General features: G+C 45.6%; 1 protein-coding gene across 1 annotated transcript in view; it reads left to right on the top strand.

Annotated features, from left to right (window-relative positions):
• Positions 1–23,465, top strand: part of STAB1 (stabilin 1) — a 1,212,756-nt gene that overhangs the window by 984,808 nt on the left and 204,483 nt on the right. The gene's annotated exons all lie outside the window — the stretch shown is intronic.

Genomic DNA, 23,465 nt, shown 5'->3' with positions numbered 1-23,465 from the left:
ATACAGACGATTTTTTAGGAATATTTTTAGTTTGTGAAAATAGACACTTAGAAACTTTTCTGCTGAAAACCACACAATGGATTCCTATGGAAGGAAATACAAGTTACTGATAAGTACGCTTAGAATTACTTTTCAGGGTCAGTGCTGGTCTAAATGATGCAGCACTGAGGTCTCTCCTGATTAAGGGTGAGTAAATCAGAATTCGTAGTTCGGCTGATTTTAGAGGAATATTTGTACGTTTCAAAAATCGATACTTTTAGAAACTTTTCTGGTGAAAACCACACAATGGATTCCTATGGAAGGAAGTACAAGTTACTGGTAAGTACGGTTAGAATTACCTTTCAGGATCAGTACTGGGCTCAAAGAAGCAGCACTGAGGTCTCTCCTGATAAAGGGTGAGTAAATCGGAATTCGTAGTTCGGCTGATTTTAGAGGAATATTTGTACGTTTCAAAAATCAACACTTTTAGAAACTTTTCTGGTGAAAACCACACAATGGATTCCTATGGAAGGAAATACAAGTTACTGATAAGTACGGTTAGAATTACTTTTCAGGATCAGTACTGGGCTCAAAGAAGCAGCACTGAGGTCTCTCCTGATAACAGGTGAGTAAATCGGAATTTGTAGTTCAGCTGATTTTAGAGGAATATTTGTAAGTTCCAAAACTCCACACTTGGAAGAATTTCCAAGTGAAAGCAGTCAATGTTAGCCTATGGAAGGAAATTCAAGTAACTGGTAAGTACGGTTAAAATTACTTTTCAGTATCAGTACTGGGCTCAAAGTTGCAGCACTGAGGTCACTCCTGATAACAGGTGAGTAAATCGTAATTCGTAGTTCGGATGATTTTAGAGGAATATTTTTACGATTCAAGAATCAACACTTAGAAACTTTTTCCGCAAAAAGCAGGCAATGATATCCTATGGAAGGAAATTCAAGTTACTGGTAAGTACGGTTAGAATTACTTTTCAGGATTAGTACTGGGCTCAAAGATGCAGCCCGGATACCTCTCATGATAACAGGTGAGTAAATCGGAATTCGTAGTTCAGCTGATTTTAGAGGAATATTTGTACGTTTCAAAAATCGACACTTAGAAACTTTTCTGGTGAAAAACACACAATGGCTTCCTATGGAAGGAAATTCAAGTTACTGGTAAGTACGGTTAGAATTACTTTTCATGAACAGTACTGGGCTCAAAGAAGCAGCACTGAGGTGTCTCCTGATAACAGATGAGTAAATCGGAATTCGCAGTTCGGCTGATTTTAGAGGAATATTTGAAAATTCCCAAACTCCACACTTAGAAGAATTTCCAAGTGAAAGCAGTCAATGTTAGCCTATGGAAGGAAATCCAAGTAACTGGTAAGTACGGTTAAAATTACTTGTCAGGATCAGTACTGGGCTCAAAGTTGCAGCACTGAGGTCACTCCTGATAACGGGTGAGTAAATTGGAATGATTTTAGAGGAATATTTTTATGGAGGGGGCTGCGTAGTCCCCCTCCTCAGCCCATTGGTAGCGCCGGGGACCCCATCCCCCGGGGCTGGCCCCCCACGGTCCCGCCGGCTCCCAGCCTCCTGCGGGAGCCGGCATTGCTTTTCCACACGGGGAGCAGCTAACATGCTGCTCCCCATATGGAAAAGCAATCTGCTTTGCTTCATTGAAGCGAGAGCAGATTTCCCTGCTCTCTCTTCAATGAAGCAAAGCAGTTTGCAATGGCAGGGTGGGAGCCGCGAGGCTCCCGCCCTGCCATTGCAAACAGCAGTGTCCTGGGGTGGGCACCCCGGGACACTGCAGGAGCCGGCCCTGGGGGGGGGGGCGGTCCTCAGGGCCTGTACTAGGCTCCAGGAGGGGGGGCCGCGTGGCCCCCCTCTAACATTTGTTGAAAGTTCCGGGGGGTGGCAGTCCCCGGGGCTGGGGGGGGCTCATAGCCCCCCCACACCTAATTTGAAATAGCCCCGGGGAAGGCGGTCCCCGGGGCTGGGGGGGCCTGAGAGCCCCCCACCCAATTTGAATAAGCCCCGGGGGGTTGGGGGGGTCTGAGAGCCCCGAACATAGTTTCAAAAAGCTCCGGGGGTGGTGATCCCCGGGGCTGGAGGGCCCCTCTGGGCCCCCCTTTACATTAAATTCATTGCCCCCGGGATTTGCCCCCCCCCTGGGGCTAGAGAACAAACCAGCACGGGAGCCCGCTCTTAATATTTTTTTTTTATCGGCAGGATGCGCGTATCCTGCGCGCATCCTACCGTTTAAAAAAATAATAATTATAATTTTTTGGGGCCTTGGTGGGACCCCCTGAGCAGGCCTAGGGGGTCAGGGTGTTTATGCCCTGCCCCCTTTTCGCAACGTTTTTTGGGGGGGGTTTCTTGTGCCTCGGTTCTACAGAGGCACAAGATGACTGCCAACACTTCCTGATTCAGAGTGTTGGCAGCCAATTAAAATACAGCTCATGCACGGCAGGGTGCGCGTAGGCTGCGCTTAGGGTACGCGGACCCTCCAAGGCCATAGATATATATGTACTTTTAAATGTCATTTTCTCTGGAACTACTAAACGGATTTACACCATTTAAGCAAAAAGCACGAGTCTGAACTAAGGACTACCTCTTTTCCAAATTTGGTGTAATTCCATTCAGCAGTTCGGGCTGTAGCTGCGGCTAAGGGTCCTAGGGGAAATTGCATGGAGAAAACGTGTTTTGGGACCCCCCTTTTTTCTCGGCCCCCGCTTGAAGAATCACCATGAAACTTTCAGAATAGGAGCGGCCCGGAGCTGGCCAAAAGTTTTGAAAATTTCCCAAAGATTCGTCAATCGGCGCCAAAGTTATTCCAAATAGAATGTTGCGGATTTCCTATGGAAAATAGGTCCTATCTATATCTACCTACTGGCGACTGCCAGTAGGTAATATATATATATATATATATATATACAAATGCATAACCAATAAATTCATAAAGAAATAGCAACAGATCAAGCATTTCTATTCAAACATAAGCATGATTAAGACATATTAAAAACATTCATGCCAAACAGTAAAAGCATCTTTTTGGTAGAAACAGGTGGACAAAGGGGAGGCAGGTGGGACAGTGAGGAATCCACAGGCAGATACTGTAGCCACCAGAAAAAGCGTTACCGAAGGTAAGTAACTTGCTCTTCTGATGGATACTTCTGCCTGTTGATTCCTCACCTTTTGAATAGAATCCTCAAGCCGTACCTCACCCGGAGGAGGGTGTCCACTTGACTAGACCAAAAAATCTTGCAAAACAGATCAAGCAAAATAGCCATCCCTCCTAACCTCCGAATCCAATAATAATCGAATAATTTTTAGTCGAAATTATATTGAAAATAATACTTTAAAAATACTTTTATTAATAAATTTAGACAAAGACTTAAAGGAAAACTTTTATTTATGAATAATTTAAAGATATTTCATACTTTACAAATTACACCGAAGTCGCGACCCCAGTGCGACTTTTCAAAATGGCTACTGGAATGCGCGCAGCCATCGTGTAGGGTGCGCGAAGGGTGTGCGACTTCTGTATAATATTTTTTTTTTTAAAAGGAATGAATATAGTTTTCCTTACTAAGAAATTATTCACAATTTTTTTTAATATATATATATATATGGGCTTGATTGTGATTGTGTATAGCAGCAGGGAGTGTGGCGCCATGACTCGTTTAAATCTACATTAGCAAACACAATGGGGCTACAACCATGCTGGTAATTGGTGTTTTTCTAATGAGGTATAGCAGGCACTTTTGGCTTTTCACAAAACCAAATGTGCTATGTTTTAATAGATTTTAAATGCCGCTTTCTTGTTATCTTAAACCAATATGAGCTTGTTCTAATATTTTGGCCTACATTATTTACACATTGTATATCATATATGTTTTTTATATACATTTATGTATTTATTGTGACATTTAATGTGATATTTATGACTATTTTGATATATATTTATATATTTATTGTTATATTTATTTTGATGCGTAATTTTGCACTCAAGTGAACCTCTTGCTGCTATGAGTCTAGTAACTCTTCAGTTTCTATGCATTTTGCTTTTGAACGTGATTACACTACTTTACTTCCTGCATTTGTCACTTTAATTGTCGATCGCCTGCAAAGCAACGCGTCATGTGATCAAGGCCAAAGTTGGGGTCGAAACCCGTAATGGCGGACATGCTGGGCACTTAATAAAGCACCATCTGAAATTGCACCATGAACTTTGGGTCCGCTCTTCGTCTTTTCTGCATGGAATGGAATAGCTGAGGAGCTGCTTGAGGCGAATCCTGTTATGTGTGTATATATATATATATATATATATCATCCCAAAAGCGTCCCAATTTCGAGAACGCACTCAGGAAACAGGCAGACTTCGTTATGCACCACAAAGTCTTTATTAGGCTGAACTGACTCGACATCAGGTATTGAAGTTCCGCCCTACGCGTTTCGGAGCCCTATGCTCCTTGTTCACGGGCTGTTTGTTAAATGGCAAAAACGAGCACCTCGTCATCCTTGTTAAATAACGCCCTCCAATGGGCAAATCAAAGGAGCCTCTTGGGACTTGTAGTGCTCAAAAATAAATTCATAGTGAATTTCGCCAAACAACAAAGTTAATAAAAATCTCAGACCCTCAGTGGGCCCCCAATAGTGTCCTCAGTTCATGTACTGCCACCTGTTCCTCTGTTGGCGGTCGCCGTATATCTGCGATCACAGTCCACTCGTTTCACGTGGCGGTGCATCCTCCCGACCTGGACAGGCCGGTATTATATCATCCCAAAAGCGTCCCAATTTCGAGAACGCACTCAGGAAACAGGCAGACTTCGTTATGCACCACAAAGTCTTTATTAGGCTGAACTGACTCGACATCAGGTATTGAAGTTCCGCCCTACGCGTTTCGGAGCCCTATGCTCCTTGTTCACGGGCTGTTTGTTAAATGGCAAAAACGAGCACCTCGTCATCCTTGTTAAATAACGCCCTCCAATGGGCAAATCAAAGGAGCCTCTTGGGACTTGTAGTGCTCAAAAATAAATTCATAGTGAATTTCGCCAAACAAAGTTAATAAAAATCTCAGACCCTCAGTGGGCCCCCAATAGTGTCCTCAGTTCATGTACTGCCACCTGTTCCTCTGTTGGCGGTCGCCTGTTTCCTGAGTGTGTTCTCGAAATTGGGACGCTTTTGGGATGATATAATACCGGCCTGTCCAGGTCGGGAGGATGCACCGCCACGTGAAACGAGTGGACTGTGATCGCAGATATACGGCGACCTTCAACAGAGGAACAGGTGGCAGTACATGAACTGAGGACACTATTGGGGGCCCACTGAGGGTCTGAGATTTTTATTAACTTTGTTGTTTGGCGAAATTCACTATGAATTTATTTTTGAGCACTACAACTCCCAAAAGGCTCCTTTGATATGCCAATTGGAGGGCGTTATTTAACAAGGATGACGAGGTGGTCGTTTTTGCCATTTAACAAACAGCCCGTGAACAAGGAGCATAGGGCTCCGAAACGCGTAGGGCGGAACTTCAATTCCTGATGTCGAGTCAGTTCAGCCTAATAAAGACTTTGTGGTGCATAACGAAGTCTGCCTGTTTCCTGAGTGCGTTCTCGAAATTGGGACGCTTTTGGGATGATATATATATATATATATATATATATATATATATATATATTCACTGAAAAAACCATAGGTTTCAGGCACGTTATAGTTAGGAATTAGCATTTAAAAAACCTTAGAAATTCACTGAAAAAACCATAGGTTTCAGGGGCGTTATAGTTAGCTGGACTTTTCACTCGTACAAAACCATTGAAATTCCCCCGTTATAGTTAGTTCTGCTGACTATAACTCGCGCGCCCTCAATGCACTGCTGATGACGTCACATATTACATCACTCATGACATCACTGATGACATCTCAAATGAAATCACTGATGACATCATCCAGTGAATGTGTGTTTTTCTGAAAATTACATATGTTTTATATATGTATATCTCAAGGTCGATGGAAGAATAAATGGGTATATACGTGTCTAAATGGATGATTTGTTTTTGAAAAATTGATTGTATAACTGACTGATTAAGTGTATCTTAGTGAATACATGGCTTAGTGAGCAATGTTTAAATATGTAAATATCTGTATCAGTCTCTCACTTTGTGTATAAGTGGCTGCATGGGTTGGTGAGTAGCTACATAAGTGTCTATATAGGTTATTAGTTGGTTTTTTGAGTATCAGTCTGAGTGTCTGCATGGTTCGGTGGGGGGTATTACGTAGTGCATAGGTGCATGAATGAGTGACTCACTGTTTGTATGTGTTGAAGACAGCATGTGTGCAGGACTGTATGGGTGGATGAGTGTGTGCATGGGTGTGTTAGTGAGTGAATGGCTCTCTCAATAGTGTCTCTATGAGTAACTACATATGTTTTAAACTAGTATATGTGACTATTGGTGTATATAAGTGAGTATATGTGAGAGTGAGAGATTGAAAGAGTTCCTGTATGAATAAGTATGTGTTTCTATAAGTGATTGTTTAAAAGACTAAGTATGTGTAAGTTTCTGTAGAAGTAAGTGTGGTGGTGTGTGTATAACTGTATATGCAAGTAAATGGATGTTTGATTCTTTATTAGCATGAGTGACTATGTGTGTGAGTAACTCTATGGATGAGTGGCGTTGTGTAACAGGATGTATAGGTGTATGAGTACATATGATGAGTGAGTACATGTATGAGTGACTGTATAGGACTGTTGGTAAATGAGTGGATGTGTATGTGGATCTTAGAATTACTGAATAGGTTGTTGTAACTGATATTGGTATGTCCATTGTTTTGAAAATATTTCCCCAACTTAAAACGCGCCACAGGGCGTGTTTGCACACGTCACCTTAGGCCCCGTCCCCTCCCTTCACCACTGTGTAAATGCGCCTTGTGGCCGTTCTAAGTTGAGAGATTAAGTCCCCTTGAATCCTAAGTGTCCCTAGGGTCAAACTAGCCCACTAGGTACCTCCAGTAAGCGCCACAGAGCTGCGTTGCATAGAGGTGTAAAAAGGGGCGTGGCCTCAGAACACCTGTCTGCAACGCAACTCCCTGGCGCATACTGGAGATACCTGTTGGGCTAGTTGGCCCTCAGGGACCCTCAGTATTGAAGGGGAATTAATTCCCCAACTTACAACTAGCCAGGGGGCGGGTTTGCAAAGTGCTGCAAGGAGGGGGCGTGGCCTCCGGCGCGATGCCGGTCTTTTATTTATTTTATTTTTTTAAGAAGGAGGGCTGTGTGGCCCCCCTTCTTTTTCTAATTTACTGGCCCTGGGGACCCCATCCCCCAGGGCCTGCACCCTAATTTTTTTTGTTGAAAAAAATAAATTTGGCCCTCCCAAGGCCTTAATCGGCCCCGGGGACCCCATGGTCATGGCCTTTTTTTTTTATTATTCTTTAGGAGGAGGCTGCGTTGCTTCCCTCCTCAGGCCACTTATGGCCCCGGGGGCCCCATCCCCCGGGGCCGGCCTTTGTTATTTATTATTTTAAAAAAATATATATTTATAGAAACACCTAGGACATGCTGGACAAACCGTACGTACCTATCACCATGACGATTTGCGTGATATTCATTAAAAGGCGACTATGCATAGAATGAATCCACATGGAATGTATTTACACCGCTAGTGAAGCTCTGACGTGTCTGACGCCCTACCGTGCCTAATCCCGGTGCCCCCGCCGGTGGGTACTCTCCAAGTAGACACCCTTGTTGTTTATTTATACAAACATGGGTAGCTATTGACGGGCACATTTAATATACACGCACACCAAGCCATTCAAAGGGGATTTGACAAAAATTCAACCAAACTATGCAAGAAACCCCCCTCACGGTTAATAAAATACACATCCACCGCCGGATGTGTAATACTTTTTATTTTACTCTCTGGAAAGGAGACGAACCTCACTTGAGAGTCACAGCGTGCTCCTGGCTGAGCCCAATGCTGTGTTACACCCACCAGTGCCCGCCGAGTGCCTCACACCTCTGTGTTGTATTCCACCAGGTAGTGCGTATGCTATGACGCTCTCTAGCTCATGTGCACTGTAACACCAACCTGTGAATATGTCATGCCACACTTGCCTTCACACGGGTTATATTGCCCCATCTAACGTGCCTTCCTCGATGCCTATGTTATAACGCACAGCGCTATGCCATACATATTACAATCTGGGATCCATATCTTTGTCACAGTACATATGCAACGTTACACTCCCCAGCACAAATTTTATATTACAACTTTAGAGACTAGTTAGGTTACACAACACTGCCCTGTGCATATTACACTCCAAGGCGCATATCGCATAGCACGCGCTAGTGCCTGTGCTATCTCGCGCTCTCCAATGAATCTGTCATTGCGCACAATGTATTGCATATTATATTTCACGCTCCGGTTCGTCTTATATCACACTTTTTGGTGCATAGTTTATACCATATACTATATCTAGTTTTCATTTTTAATCATGCTCTCAGGACTATGTTCTATATAACACTGCGCCCACCTACCCTTTTCACGGGCATTACATTTTGCGATGGGGGGTGGAGGGTCAGGGGGTGTTTCTGCCAAGTGAGCCCGTAGTCACAGTCACAAACGTCCTCTTCTTCCTGAATAAAAGTGAGCATATGCTGCATACTTGTTCATATTTGAAGTAGTTCGCACAGACACACATTTTAAAAACAATAAAGTTCCTAATACCCACCTTCTCTGAACAGTTAGCTTGCTGCCCTATCCACCTCCTCCCTATCCTCTGTTGTTTGAATCCATGGACTAGCCTCCTCCCTCCTGCCATGCATGGTCTGATGTGCTGCCACTGCCCTCCATTTAGCATGATGTACCAGTCCACTCCTCCTGCCCTCCATTGCCTAATTCTATGGCCCATCATTGACCTCCTGCTTAGCCTTTGTGCTTAGCTTGCTGCCCCTATTCTCCTTCCCCCTGCCCTCCGATGTCTTTGTGCATGCCCCTGCTCCATCCTTTTTGCCCACCATGTTCCATGGACCTGCCACTCCTATCTACTCTGAGTGTTCTGTTGAGCTGCCACTCCCCTCCCACCTGCCTAGCATTGTCAGATGACTGTAACCTGTCCCTGCCACCTCCACCCTGCCTGTCCACATGCCATACCCCGATCCCCTTCCTCCTGTCCGCCATGGTCCATTTTACTGCCACACCCTTCTGCCCTCCCTGGTCTGTTGTGCTGCAACTGCTCCTCCTGCCTGCCCCGCGCAGTCTGTTGTGAGGCCCCTTCCCCTGAACTCTCTTGTCTGTGCCCAGGTCCTGACCCTCCCTTCTATCCTCCATGGTCCTTTGTGCATGCCCCTGCACCCTCCTTCTTGCCCATCATAGCCATTGTGCTGCCACTAACCCTCCCGCTTGCCATGCATGGTCTTCTGTGCTGCCATGGCTCCTCCCAACATCCCTGTGTGGTCAGCTAGCTGCCCCTGACCCCATCCCACCTTCCCTCCATGGTCTGTTTGCATGCCATCATAGTCTCATTGTTGCTCTCCATGGTGTGTCTTGTTTCTAGTGCCCATCCTGCCTGACCTCCATGGTCATCTTGCTGCTCCTGCCCTGCCCCCTTGCCCCCAGCCCTCTGTTTCCAAGTGCAGACCCCTATTCCCTCCCTCCTGGCTTGTAATTGTACTTGCAATGCCCCTGATCCGTCCCTCCTGCCCTTTATGGTCTGTTATGCTGCAGCTTTCTCTCCTGTCTGTCCATTATGGTCAGCTAGCTACCATTGCCTCTTTCCCCTCTTTTCTCTGTTGTCCATGTGCATGGTCCTGTCCCCTCCCTATTGCTTTCTATGGATTGTTGTGCTGCACTCCCGTCCCGCATGCGGTGTGTGGTGTATTGTGCTGCTGCAAACCCTGATGCCTGCCCTGTAGGGTCAGTTTGGTGCACCTCTCCATGTCCCTCCTGTCCTATGTTATCCGAGTTCATGTCCTTACCCCAATTCCTCCTGCCTACCATGATCCAATGTACCATACTTGCGAACATTTTGAACTTGGTAAGAGGGAGATTTTGAAAAAAACTGGGGTATTGATTTTCCCCTTTGAGTTACATTGAAAAAGAAGAGATTGTAGACAGGAGACAGATCAAATAAAGCCCATTTCAGCTTAAAACCATTGGACGTTTCCTGGCTGAAACGGGTCTGTTGGCATGTATGGTTGTACTACCACTGCCTCTTCCTTCCGCCCACAATGGTCTATTATATTGCCACAGCCTCTCTTGCCAGTCCTGTATTGTTGGTTTGTTGCCCTTGCCCCCCTTTCCACTGCCCTCCATAGTCTGTTGTGCTGCCACTGCCCTTCCTGCCTGCCCAGTGTTGTCAAATTGTTGCCTCTGCACTCTCCTACCTGCCTTCAATTTTCAGAGTCTGTACCCCTGGCTTCTGCCTCTCAACAGTATCCTAATGAACAACTAGATTGCTAACATTCTAAATTTATTACAAAAGTGTGGAACGCCTGACGTCATCTTGATGTAATCAAAACTGTAATACCTAGAGTATTTCCTTTAGAAATTACATATATGAGAGGGTCTTATTTGCATAAAAATTATGGGTAGTGCTCTAAAAAACTAAAATGAGGACATATTTTCTGAGTTTTCAAATAGCGACAAAGAACTTTTAAATTATTTGTAATCTTTATGTTTTTATCCAGTTGACCACTTGATTAAATGTTGCACCTAGGGGAGAGGATGTGGTGTTACTTCCAGAGCTGCAGACTTTGCAACTGGGGAACCAGGTTGGAGTTTCTGCTTCAGCTCAACATTCTGTGATTCTGGTCAAATCACTTAATCTCCCCATGTCTACAACCAAAATGAATTTGATCATGTGTGATGTAACCAATGCTCATGTAAAGCACTCCAATACCTGACAAGTCTGCACTATATAAAACTGCAAACACACAAAAAATAAGTGTTTTGTCATTGGGCTACATGTGGGCTACATCAGGGTGATATTTGTGCTGCATTTGGGCTCTTTTGTCTCTGGTGGCCATCTTGGGAGATTTATTTGTTGTGAAGTTTCCTAATTTCCTCATTTACTGCAGTCTCCTCTGTAGGAAATGCTTTCAGTTTTTTACTTTGATTCCATCAAGAAGGTATTCAGATATGTCACACATTTGCCATAAATTCTGAATCTTAGCACTCTAGTTGCTCATTAGATCACTGTAGTAAAGCTATTGCTCACCACGGAAGTCTGCTGCTGGTATTGAAAGTGCATGTTTCAGTCTGCATGTCAGAATTTTTTAATGAAATAGAAGAGGATTTGAGAAGTCACTCAAAATGTGCCCTAATTTTTCTTTCTGCAGCACTAATCATACTTTCTATGGCAAAATGAACCCCCTCATTTTGTTCCTTTTTAAATTAAATGTTTTAAGAGTTACCACTTTATTCCAACCAAGATGGCTTCAGGTGTGCCATACGTTTGTCATAAGTAGGACTGTTAGCGCTCTAGTTGTTCTTTAGAACACTCTGGGACATTCTGTCATTGGGCTATACTTGGGCTACATCTGGGTGATATTTGGGCTACATTTGGGCTCTTTTGTCTCTGGTGGCCATTTTGGGAGACTTATTTGTTATGATGTTTCCTAATTTCCTCATTTACTACAGTCTCCTCAGTAGGAAATACTTTCAGTTTTTTACTTTGATTCCACCAGGAAGGCATTCAGATGTGTCACACATTTGCCATAAATTCAGAATGTTAGCACTCTAGTTGCTTATTAGATCACTGTAGTAAAGCTACTGCTCACAGGGAAGTCTGCTGCTGGTATTGAAAGTGCATGTTTCAGTCTGAATGTCAGAATTTTTTAATGAAATAGAAGAGGATTTGAGAAGTCACTCAAAATGTGCCCTAATTTTTCTTTCTGCAGCACTAATCATACTTTCTATGGCAAAATGAACCCCCTCATTTTGTTCCTTTTTAAATTAAATGTTTTAAGAGTTACCACTTTATTCCAACCAAGATGGCTTCAGGTGTGCCATACTTTTGTCATAAGTAGGACTGTTAGCGCTCTAGTTGTTCTTTAGAACACTCTGGGAAGCTGCAGTAGAACACAAAGGAATCAACTGACAGTCTCGGACCTTGTTGGATGTACATGGTTTACTGAGAATGTCAGACTTCATTCTCACATGACTGAGAAAGATAATGTGAATTTACAGAAAATATGCTCTCAGTTTAGCTTATAGATCACCTTCCAAACCTCTGTGGGAAAAGCATGAGAAAATAGTTCTCTCAAACATGATTCTTGATATCACAGCAGAAGGCTTTTCACATGGTAAAATCACCTTAGAACACACCACAATTCCTAAAATGAGTATGGCACCATCAACAAATGATTTATAATGTAACTAAAGTCTTAAAACCTTCTATTTACTGCAATGCTTTTTAATGAGGTGCTATCATGTATATTGGTCCCAAGATGGCTGCCAACACTTCTTGGAGGAAGTGCTGACAGCCAATCAGATCTCACGATGAGATGTGTGGTTAGGCTTCGCCCAGATATATATGTGATTTTACTTTTGATTTTCTCAGGAACTACTGAACGGATTTACACCATTTAAGGAAAAGGCATGAGTCTGAACTGAGGATTACCTCTTTCCCAAATTTGGTGTAATTCCGTTCAGCACATCTGGCTGTAGCTGCGTCAACAGGTCCTATGGGAAAATGCATGGGGAAAACGCGTTTTGGGACCCCCCTTTTTTATCGGCCCCCGCTTGACGAATCACCGTGAAATTTTCAAGATAGGAGCGGACCGGAGCTGGCCAAAAGTTTGGAAACTTTCGCGAAGATTCATCAATCAACGCCAACGTTATTCCAAATAGAATGTTGCGGATTTCCTATGGAAAATAGGTCCTAACTATAACTACCTACTGCCGACTGCCAGTAGGTAATACATATATATATATTTTCTTCAACTTGTTGTCCACACATGAAGACGCACTCGGCAGCTGTTCATTCGACTGAATTTTATTTTGCCAGACCGACATTTCGTACCCAGATAAAATAATGTTCGTGGGCTAGTGGGAGGAGCAGGTGGCCTGGGGCGCAGCCAATAGAGAATGGACAGATCGGGTGGTGGGCTGGTACCGATTTATAGATGACCTGTTCATTATTTGGGACGGGTCAACAGAAACAGCTATAGATTTCATTGGGATCTTGAATAAGAATGAGGTCAATCTGGAGTTTACAGGATCAGTAAGTGCAGATTCAGTGGATTATTTAGATCTTAATATATATGTGGAAGGAGACATTTGCATACAAAGCTTCTCAGAAAGGGGACGGCAGGGAATTCTGTCCTGCATGCTTCTAGCAGCCACCCGATTAATTTAGTGAGAAGTATCCCCTATGGGGATAATTCCAGCGTTATAGTTAGTCAGCTAACTATAACTCGCGCCCCCGCAATGCACTGCTGATGACGTCACATATTACATCATTTATGACATTGGTCAGTGACATCACTGATGACATCTCAAATGACATCACTGATGACATCATCCACGTGAAAATCTGATGCACCTCCTCACACCTGCATATAACCTTTGATACACCCACTCTAAAATAAAGACTATCATTTTCGAAAAAATAGACACATCAATACCAGTTACTAAATACGCACTGACTGATTCCTAGGTCAACACACACATCCACTCATTCACACATACAGTCACTCATACATGCAGTCACTCATCAATACAACACTATCATATGCACTCATACACCTATACAGACACTCACACACTGCCACATATCCAGAGTTACTCACACACTTGGTCAGTCATGCAAAGAATCGATCATAATTCCATTTACTCACCTATACAGTTATACAGACACAACCTCACTTATTCATACAGATACTAACACATAATTACTCTCTTATAGAATCACTGATACAAATACACACTCATCCATGCAGCCACTCTCACAATTACTGAGTCTCACATATAGTTATTTATATACACCATCACTCACATATCCTGCCTTTTACATATGTAGTTACTTGCACATGTACCACTGAGGCATCCATTCACTCACCAACACACCCATACACACACTCACACACCCATACAGCTGTTTCCACATGCACTCTTGAACCCATACACCCAGTGAATCAACCACTCTATGCACAGAGTCACACACCTCCCACCCACCCACCCACACACACACTCAGGCAGCCATACAAATACTCAGGCAAGCAATCAATAACCCATATAGACACTCGTGCAGCTACTCACCAACCCATGGTGCAGCTTACACAACAACAGGCAGACTGATACAGACTTTCACACAGTTTAGTCACTAACCCATGCATTCAATAAGACACATTTAATCACTCACTTATACAGTCAGTCACGTACCTACTAAATCCTCCATCAGAGATATCATCAGTGATGTCACTGACCATGTCATGAATGATGTAATATGTGACGTCATCATTAGTGCATTACGGAGGCGCGAGTTATAGTTAGCTGAACTAACTATAACCCCAGAATTTTTATGGTTTTGTACGAGTGAAATGTCCAACTAACTATAAAATTCCTGAAACCTATGGTTTTTTCAGTTAATATATATATATATTTGTTACCTACTGGCGGTCGCCATTAGATAGTTATAGTTAAACCTAGTTTCCATAGGACGAGCGTTTTTTTCATTTGCCAATAACTTTGCCTTTGTTTGAAGAATCCTCCATAAATTTTCAAAAGTAGTTTGATGCTCACTTCAGCTGCTGTTTTAAAAATTCGGAGTGATCCGTCAAACCATGGCAGAGAAAAAGGGAGGTCTCAAAATGCTTTTTCCCCATGTTAATTATTATAAGAAACTTTAGACACGGCTACAGCCCGAACTGCTAAACTTAAGTACACCAAATTTGACAGAAAGGTAGATGTTGGTTCAGGGAAGTGCCATTTTGTTAAATGATGTGAATCCTGTTCAGTAGTTGCGTAGTTATTTAAAGGTTTTCAGCTATACAACTGGGGACGCGGAGGATTTGCGAACCCTCCAGAGATCTCGTGCTGAGATATGAATGGCTGCCAGCACTTCAAACCAGAAAGTGTTGGTAGCCACCTTCAGCCTCATGCATCAACCCAAAATCCAGTCGGTAAAATACCGATTCGGTAATAGCTCCTGGTATTAAGTAAAAGATACCCAATCCCAATGCATCAACCCAAAAGCAGAAATCGCTATTTAAGGAGTCCTTAAATAGCGATTCTTTAAATAGGGATTCCTTAAATACCGATTCCTTAAATAGCGATTGCATTTAAGGAATCCCAAAGTGAGATTCCTTAAATGCAATGCATCAAAGTTAAAAAATTAGCGATTTCGCTAATAGGGGGAGCAAATTACCATGAAGATGAACTGCATGGTAATTTGCAAAAACTTTGAAAAATGCACTTTTGTGCATTTTTCAAAGTTTCATGTTGCGCACACACATGCCCTTAGAGCATGTGTGTGTGCAACATATGTGCACATATCATTTTCAGGGGTGCAACAGGGTGTCCTTTTGACACCCTGGCACCCTTGAAAGTGCTCCCGCTATTAGCGATTCGGTAATACCGAATCGCTAATACAGACTGGCTTTACATTCATTCCTATGGGCCTCCAAGCCCATAGGAATGAATGGGTAGGTATTCCTTATTACCGATTCGGTATTACCGAATCGGTAATAAGGAATATTAAGGAATCGCTATTTGAATAGCGATTCCTACATGCATAGCCTTTTGCTATTCCTTATTAGCGATTCCTTATTTTTCGCTAATAAGGAATCGCAAATGGCATTGTTGATGCATAGGCCCCCTTGTGACTTGGTTGACCCCTGCGAGGCCAAAAAAGCATTAAAAAAAAAATTTCAGCAAGAGTCGCGCTTGATCTTTGATTCCCTCCAAAGGGTTTTAAAAAAACTAAGCGTGGGCTCCCGCGCTTAATTTCTAATCTGTCCCCAGGTGGTACAGGTCCCAGGGGCATGTCCAAAATATGTAGGAGCGGGACTCACTGGGCCCCCTCCTAGGATCCCTAAAGGGAAATGTTTTATGAATGCGGGGGAACCCACATGCCCCCACCCGCAGCCCCGGGGACCGCCACCTCACCGGGGCTAAATGTAATAATAATGCAGGAGCTCTGCCCCCCCCCCCCCCACAGGCCAGTGGACCACTACCTTCCCGGGGCAAATGTTAATTATAAAAGTTGGGGCGGTGTTGCCCCAGGCCTGGCCCAGGGACCACCACCTCCCTGGGACTGTGTCCTGCAATGGTGGGGTTCTGGGAGGACCCCTACTGGAGGCCTCGATGGCCCTGGGAACCACCACCCCCCAGGGCCGGCTCCTGCTAGGTCCCTGGGTGCCCACCCCCGGGACATAGCTGTGTGCTATGGCTTGGCGGGAGCTTTACTGCTCCCTCCATGCCTTAGCAATCTATGCTCGCTTTCAGGAAGAGAGTGCATTAAAAATGCACAATTGCTTTGACAGAGAATGAGCTGCAAGTTAGCAGCTCCCTCTGTGTTAAAGCAATGGTGGCTCCCACAGGAGACTGGGAGCCGGCAGGGACCACGGTGGCCTTGAGGCTCTCCCACAGTCTTCAACACCTAAATGTGGTTGTCGTGGGTGGGACCAGGGCAACCACATTAGAGGTTGGGCCTCGGGGGATGGGGTTCCTGAGCTGAAATCAGCCAGAGAGGGGATGCACGCCGCCACCTCCCTTTTTTTTGTTTATAAATAAAGAAAAAGGCCTGGCCCCGGACGATGGGGTCTCTGGGGCTGAAATCGACCCAAGGAATGGCCCCCCTCCACTAATAATAACAAAATATAAAAAAGGGGCTGGCAAATCACAAGAGGCCCTGCCCCCTTTTACCACCACTCTACAAACAAGCCTCCTGGCACACTTCTGATTGGGAGGTGAAGTCCCCTTGTCTCCAGAGGGTCCTTGGGGACCAACAAACCCTCCTGTTACCTCTAGTAAGTCTCATAGAGTGCAACTGCTGAGAGGACTTCAGAGACCGCGCCCCCTTTCTTCACCACTCTGCAAACGTGCCTCCTGGTGCACTTCTGGTTGGGGGATAAAGACCCATTTGCTCCAGAGCATAGGTACTCACAAACTTCCTCTCTGGGCCCAATTTACAGTGTGGTTTGTGGCCGAGGGCCGCACCGTTGGGGGCGGGGTCAGTGGAGCAAAAAAAAACCTGTGAACAAGAGGTTGAACACAGGCCCCTGCAGCGGACGTATTAGTCCACTGAGCCACCAGATCCGACATACACACGTCTGTCTGTCTGTGTCCATCTGTCTCTGTCTTTGTATCTCTGTCTGTGTGTCTCTGTCTGTGCGTCTCTGTCTGTGCGTCTGTGTCTGTGTCTGTGTATCTGTGTCCGTGTGTCTCTGTCTGTGTCTCTGTCTGTGTGTCTGTCTGTGTCTGCGTGTCTCTGTGTCTCTGTATGTGTGTCTGTGTGTCTCGGTCTGTGTGTGTCTGTCTGTGTCTCTGTCTGTGTGTCTCGGTCTGTGTGTCTGTCTGTGTCTGTGTGTCTCTGTCTCTGTGTCTCTGTATGTGTGTCTCTATATGTGTGTCTCTGTCTGTCTCTGTCTCTGTCTGTGTGTCTCTGTGTCTCTGTCTGTGTGCCTCTATGTCTCTGTCTGTGTGTGTCTGTGTGTCTCTGTCTGTGTGTCTCTGTCTGTGTGTGTGGTTGTGTGTCTCTGTCTCTGTGTCTCTGTCTGTCTCTGTGTCTCAGTCTGTGTGTCTATGTGTGTCTCTGTCTGTGTCTGTCTGTGTCTCTGTGTGTCTCTGTGTGTCTGTGTCTCTGTCTGCATGTCTTTGTGTGCCTCTGTGTCTGTATATGTGTCTTTGTCTGTGTGTCTCTGTGTCTGTCTGTGTGTCTCTGTCTGTGTGTCTGTCTGTGTATCTCTCTGTGTGTCTCTGTCTGTGTGTCTCTGTGTCTGTCTGTGTGTCTGTGTCTCTGTGTCCAAACAGGAAGCTTCCCAAAAGGCCCTTTAAGTCAGCTTTGAAAGGTTATACAGCTGACTTTGAAAGGGCCTTTTGGGAAGCTTTCCTACAGTGCCATAACCTCACAGAGGCCGGCAGTAAACACAGAAGATGGCAGCAGGAGCATAGGTAGGGAATACCTATTTAATACAAATTCACAACCTATGCTCCTGCCGTTATCTTCTGTGTTTACTGCCGGCTTTACTTGAAAGTTAGAAACTGCAAGGTCCGTGGCCTGCCAATAAAGGGCTGCCGGGCCGCTGGCGGCCCGCAGGCTGTGCTATGAGTACCATGGCTCCGGAGGGTCCTGTGGGGGCAACAAGCATCCATGTCAGGAGTGATGTAATATATGAGGTAATAAGCAGTGCATTGTGGGGGCGTGAATTATGGTGAGCTCAGGTAAATATGACTGCCGAAATTCACTTGTTTTGTACGAGTGACATCTGAGCCTAACTATAACATCCCTCTAACCTTTGGTTTTTCAGTGTGTGTGTGTGTGTGTGTATATATATATATTTTTTTTTTCAATGGACTTGAAACGCTGCCTCGCCGCCGCTTTCCCACCTGTTGACTCCATTTCGGGGCTTCCCTAGGAGCAAGGAAGCGGCAGGGTGATGGATTGTGGGGCCGACAGAGAGATGTCAGTCACAAAGGTGCGAGTGGTGGAAAGGAGAGCACCACCCACATGGGGGATGTACATACCTTGGACACTCGAATCACCGCCACGCACACCGTGTTCTTCAGCCTATCGTAGCAAAGTAGGCATCTTAAATAACTGGATTCGGGCAGAACTGTTTGGTCGGAAAGGCATTTGAAAAAGGAATCACTCCGAAATGCATCATGCCATGCTTCCAATAAAATCTGCTGGTCAGTACGATCCTGAGTGTGTGCCCAGTTCTTCCTGTTGTGTGAGGGGCCTTGGACGTGATATATATATATCCATTATAAGTACATTACTTTACTGAAATGATCATCCGGCACTCCAAGGTAGATTTTGACACTCGGTCTGTTTTATTTCAAGATGAAGTTTAGCATCTACTCGTTTCAGCAGACTCACGCTGCCTTGTTCATATATATATATATATATATATATATATTACCTACTGGCGGTCGCCAGTAGGTAGTTATAGTTAGGACCTATTATCCATAGGAAATCCGCAACATTCTATTTGGAATAACTTTGGCGCCGGTTCACGAATCTTCGCGAAATTTTCAAAACTCATGGCCCACTCCGGTCCGCTCCTATCCTGAAAGTCTCAGGGTGATTCGTCAAGGCGGGGCCGAGAAAAAAGGGGGTCCCAAAACGTGTTTTCCCCATGCAATTTTCCATAGGGACCGTTAGTCGCAGCTACAGCCCGAACTGCTGAACGGAATTACACCAAATTTGGCAAAGAGGTAGCCCTTGGTTCACACTCGTGCCTTTTGGTTAAATGGTGTAAATCCATTCAGTAGTTCCTGAGATATTCAAAAGTAAAAAGATAGATATATCTAGGGCCGCGGATCCTCCCAAGCACGAGCTTTATGCTAATTGGCTGTCAACACTTCAAACCAGGAAGTGTTGGCAGCCATCTTGTACCTCGGTAACCGAGGCACAAGAAAGCAGTGAAAAAAATGCAAAAAATGCAAAAAGGGGGCAGGGTAGAAACACCCTGACCCCCAGGCCTGCTCAGGGGGTCCCACAAGGACCCTCAAGGCCCAAAAAAAAATTTTTTTTTTTTTAATCGCGGGATGCGCTTAGGATCCGCGCTTCCCGCAGTGAAAAAAAAAACGAAGCGCTATCTCCAGCTCTTCGATTTTAATTAGCCCCTGGGGGGGCCAAGTCCCGGGGGCAATATGCATATTTGACTGGGGGACCCAGAGGGGCTTTACTGAATTATGGGGGGGGGGCTCTCAGCTCCCCCCAGCCCCGGGGGCTTTAATATACATAGGTGGGGGCTCAGAGGCCCCCCCAAGCCCCGGGGACCACCACCCCCGGGGCTTTGTGATAATATATGCGGGGGGCACACTGCCCCCCCGCAGCCCCGGACACCGCCACCCCCGGGGCTTTAAAAAGAAAAAAAAACCTGTGTGTGGGGGGCTTGAGCTTTGCTTCATTGAAGCGAGAGCAGGGAAATCAGATTGCTTTTCCACATGGGGAGCAGCATGTTAGCTGCTCCCCATGTGGAAAAGCAATGCTGGCTCCCGCAGGAGGCGGGGAGCCGGCTGGGACCGTGGGGAGATTGGGGACCCCCACAGTCCCCAACGAGGTGGCCAGCCCCGGGGGATGGAGTCCCCAGAGCTATTAGTGGCCCGGGAGGGGGGCCACGCGGGCCCCCTCCCCAAAATACATTTTTAAAAACAACAACAAAAACAAAGGCCGGCCCCGGGGGATGGGGTCGCCGGGGCCATAGGTGGCCTGAGAAGGGGGGCTATGCAGCCCCCCCTCCATAAACATATATTTTAAAAAATTGGCCATGCCCCGGGGGATGGGGTCCCAGGGGCCTGGAATTGATCATGGGAGGGGGGCCACGCGGCCCCCTTCCCGTAAAATAAATTATTTTTATTTTAAATAGGGGGTCAGGCCCTGAGGGATGGGGTCCCCAGGGCCCCAAAAGAGTAAAAGGAAGGGGGTCCACACAGCCCCCCTTTCAAAAAAATTCAACAAAATAAAGACACGCGATCGTCACTTGGCCCCGCCCCCTCACAAAAACACTATGCAAATGCGCCCTGTGGCACGTTTTAAATTGGGGAATTAATTCCCTTGAATACTGGGGGTCCCTGGGGGCCAACTAGACCACCAGCTACCTCCATTAAGCGCCACAGAGCAGCGTAATGATGTAATCATCACTGCAAATAAAGAAGTCGAATTACCTCTACCTCTTGGAGTGCTGGATAATTATTGCTAAATGTGATAATTTAGTGCATATATATATATATATATATATTCACTGAAAAAACCATAGGTTTCACACACGTTATAGTTAGGAATTAGCATTTAAAAAAACCTTGCAAATTCACTGAAAAAACCATAGGTTTCACACATGTTATAGTTAGCTGTACATTTTACTCGTAAAAAACCAATGAAATTCCACGTTATAGTTAGATCAGGTAACTATAACTCGCGCGACCGCCACTCTATCACAAGGATGATGTCATCAGTAATGTCATGAGTGATGCCACTGACCATGTCATGAGTGATGTATTATGTGACGTCATCAGCAGTGGATTGCGGGCGTGCAAGTTATAGTTACCTGATCTAACTATAACGTGGAATTTCATTGGTTTTTTACGAGTAAAATGTACAGCTAACTATAACATGTGTGAAACCTATGGTTTTTTCAGTGAATTTGCAAGGTTTTTTAAATGCTAATTCCTAACTATAACGTGTGTGAAACCTATGGTTTTTTCAGTGAATTTGTACGGTTTTTTAAATGCTAAGTTATGTATTTATTTTTAATTTTTGCTCCATGCATACGGGGGTGGGGGTACGGTCTGTACGTACACTGTTGGGGTGGGGGTACGCTCCATGCATACGGGGGTGGGGGTACGGTTCGTACATACACTGTTGGGGTGGGGGTACGCTCCATACATACGCGGGTGAGGGTAGGGGCCGTACATACACGGTTGGGGTGGGGGTACGCTCCATGCATACGTGGGTGAGGGTACGGGTCGTACATACACGGTTGGGGTGGGGGTACGCTCCATGCATACGGGGTGGGGGTACGGTCCATACGTACACTGTTGGCATGGGGGGTACGCTCCATACGTACGCGGGTGAGGGTACGGGTCGTACATACACGGTTGGGGTGGGGGTACGGTCCGTACATACACGGTTGGGGTGGGGGTACGCTCCATGCGTACGCGGGTGAGGGTATGGGTCGTACATACACGGTTGGGGTGGGGGTACGGTCCGTACATACACGGTTGGGGTGGGGGTACGCTCCATGCATACGCGGGTGAGGGTACGGGTCGTACATACACGGTTGGGGTGGGGGTACGCTCCATGTGTACGCGGGTGAGGGTACGGGTCGTACATACACGGTTGGGGTGGGGGTACGCTCCATGCGTACGCGGGTGAGGGTACGGGTCGTACATACACGGTTGGGGTGGGGGTACGGTCCGTACATACACGGTTGGGGTGGGGGTACGCTCCATGCATACACGGGTGAGGGTACGGGTCGTACATACACGGTTGGGGTGGGGGTACAGTCCGTACATACACGGTTGGGGTGGGGGTATGCTCCATGCATACGCGGGTGAGGGTACGGGTCATACATACACGGTTGGGGTGGGGGTACGGTCCGTACATACACAGTTGGGGTGGGGGTATGCTCCATGCATACGCGGGTGAGGGTATGGGTCATACATACACGGTTGGGGCGGGGGTACGGTCCGTACATACACGGTTGGGGTGGGGGTACGCTCCATGCGTACACGGGTGAGGGTGCGGGTCGTACATACACGGTTGGGGTGGGGGTACGCTCCATACATACGCGGGTGGGGGTACGGGCTGTACGTACGGGGGTGTACATACACGGGTGGGGGTACATCTCGTACATACACGGGTGTACATACACGGGTGGGGATTCGACTCATACATAGGAGGGCTGGGGGGGGTGTTGGGCGCGTATGCGGGCACATGTCTCCATGGTTGCTATGGGAGTTCGGTGCGGACAGTGTTTTTTCCATCCGGTTGTAACATCGGACGCACGGGATGGATCGTACTAGCGCGGTCGGACTTCACTTTTCACATTTGTATTGTAAATCGTCCGAGGATGTGTCGGACACATTTTCCGACCCGAGGATGTGTGGGGAATTATTCCCGATGCGATTCGTATGGACTTTTTCCCATGCGAATCGTACTTGGCAGTTTGTACGGCACTTGTACGATTCGTACGGTAAAAAGACCGGATACGAGTCGTACGGGGAAATTTTTTACAGGATCGTAATTGGCACCTATAGTCTCTGGCATAAATTAATTTTGAGATGTGTCGAGGTTGTATGGAGGGTTCATGGATGGATTGCAAGTGTGACGTTGAGATCAATAAATAATCTATTCTAGAAAATGTATTATGTGGTGAAGAGTAGAAAGTATAGTCCAACACATCAGGATGTTGCCGTCTCCAAGTGTCTTTGAGATTATATCTCTGTCATCAATTAACTTCTTATGAGCTTTGGGAGGTCTATAGTTGCAACAGGAAGATTTGTCAAGTGTGCAGTCTAAAGGTAAATTAAAGTCGGCACCAAGAATTATTTTGGCATTACGTGGAATAAACCCCATTTCCTGAATTAGATCTGAGCAAAATGTAGGTTCATCTGCATTTGGAACATATACATTTATGACATAAAATCATTCATCATCCTTCATAAGTTTTGCAATTATCCATCTACTCTTCATATAGTTAGAATGAGTAATAACCGAGGCGTTCGACTCTTGGATAATAATACCAATACTTTTTTTTTTTACCATCAGCTGATGATCGAAGTATGTCACCCACCCATATAGATTATCTTGACAAAG

The sequence above is a fragment of the Triturus cristatus genome, chromosome 9, assembly GCF_964204655.1.
Source record: "Triturus cristatus chromosome 9, aTriCri1.1, whole genome shotgun sequence".
NCBI lineage: Eukaryota > Metazoa > Chordata > Amphibia > Caudata > Salamandridae > Triturus > Triturus cristatus.
The sequence above is the reverse complement of the archived record's forward strand: the minus strand, read 5'-3'. Positions and strand labels throughout refer to the sequence as shown.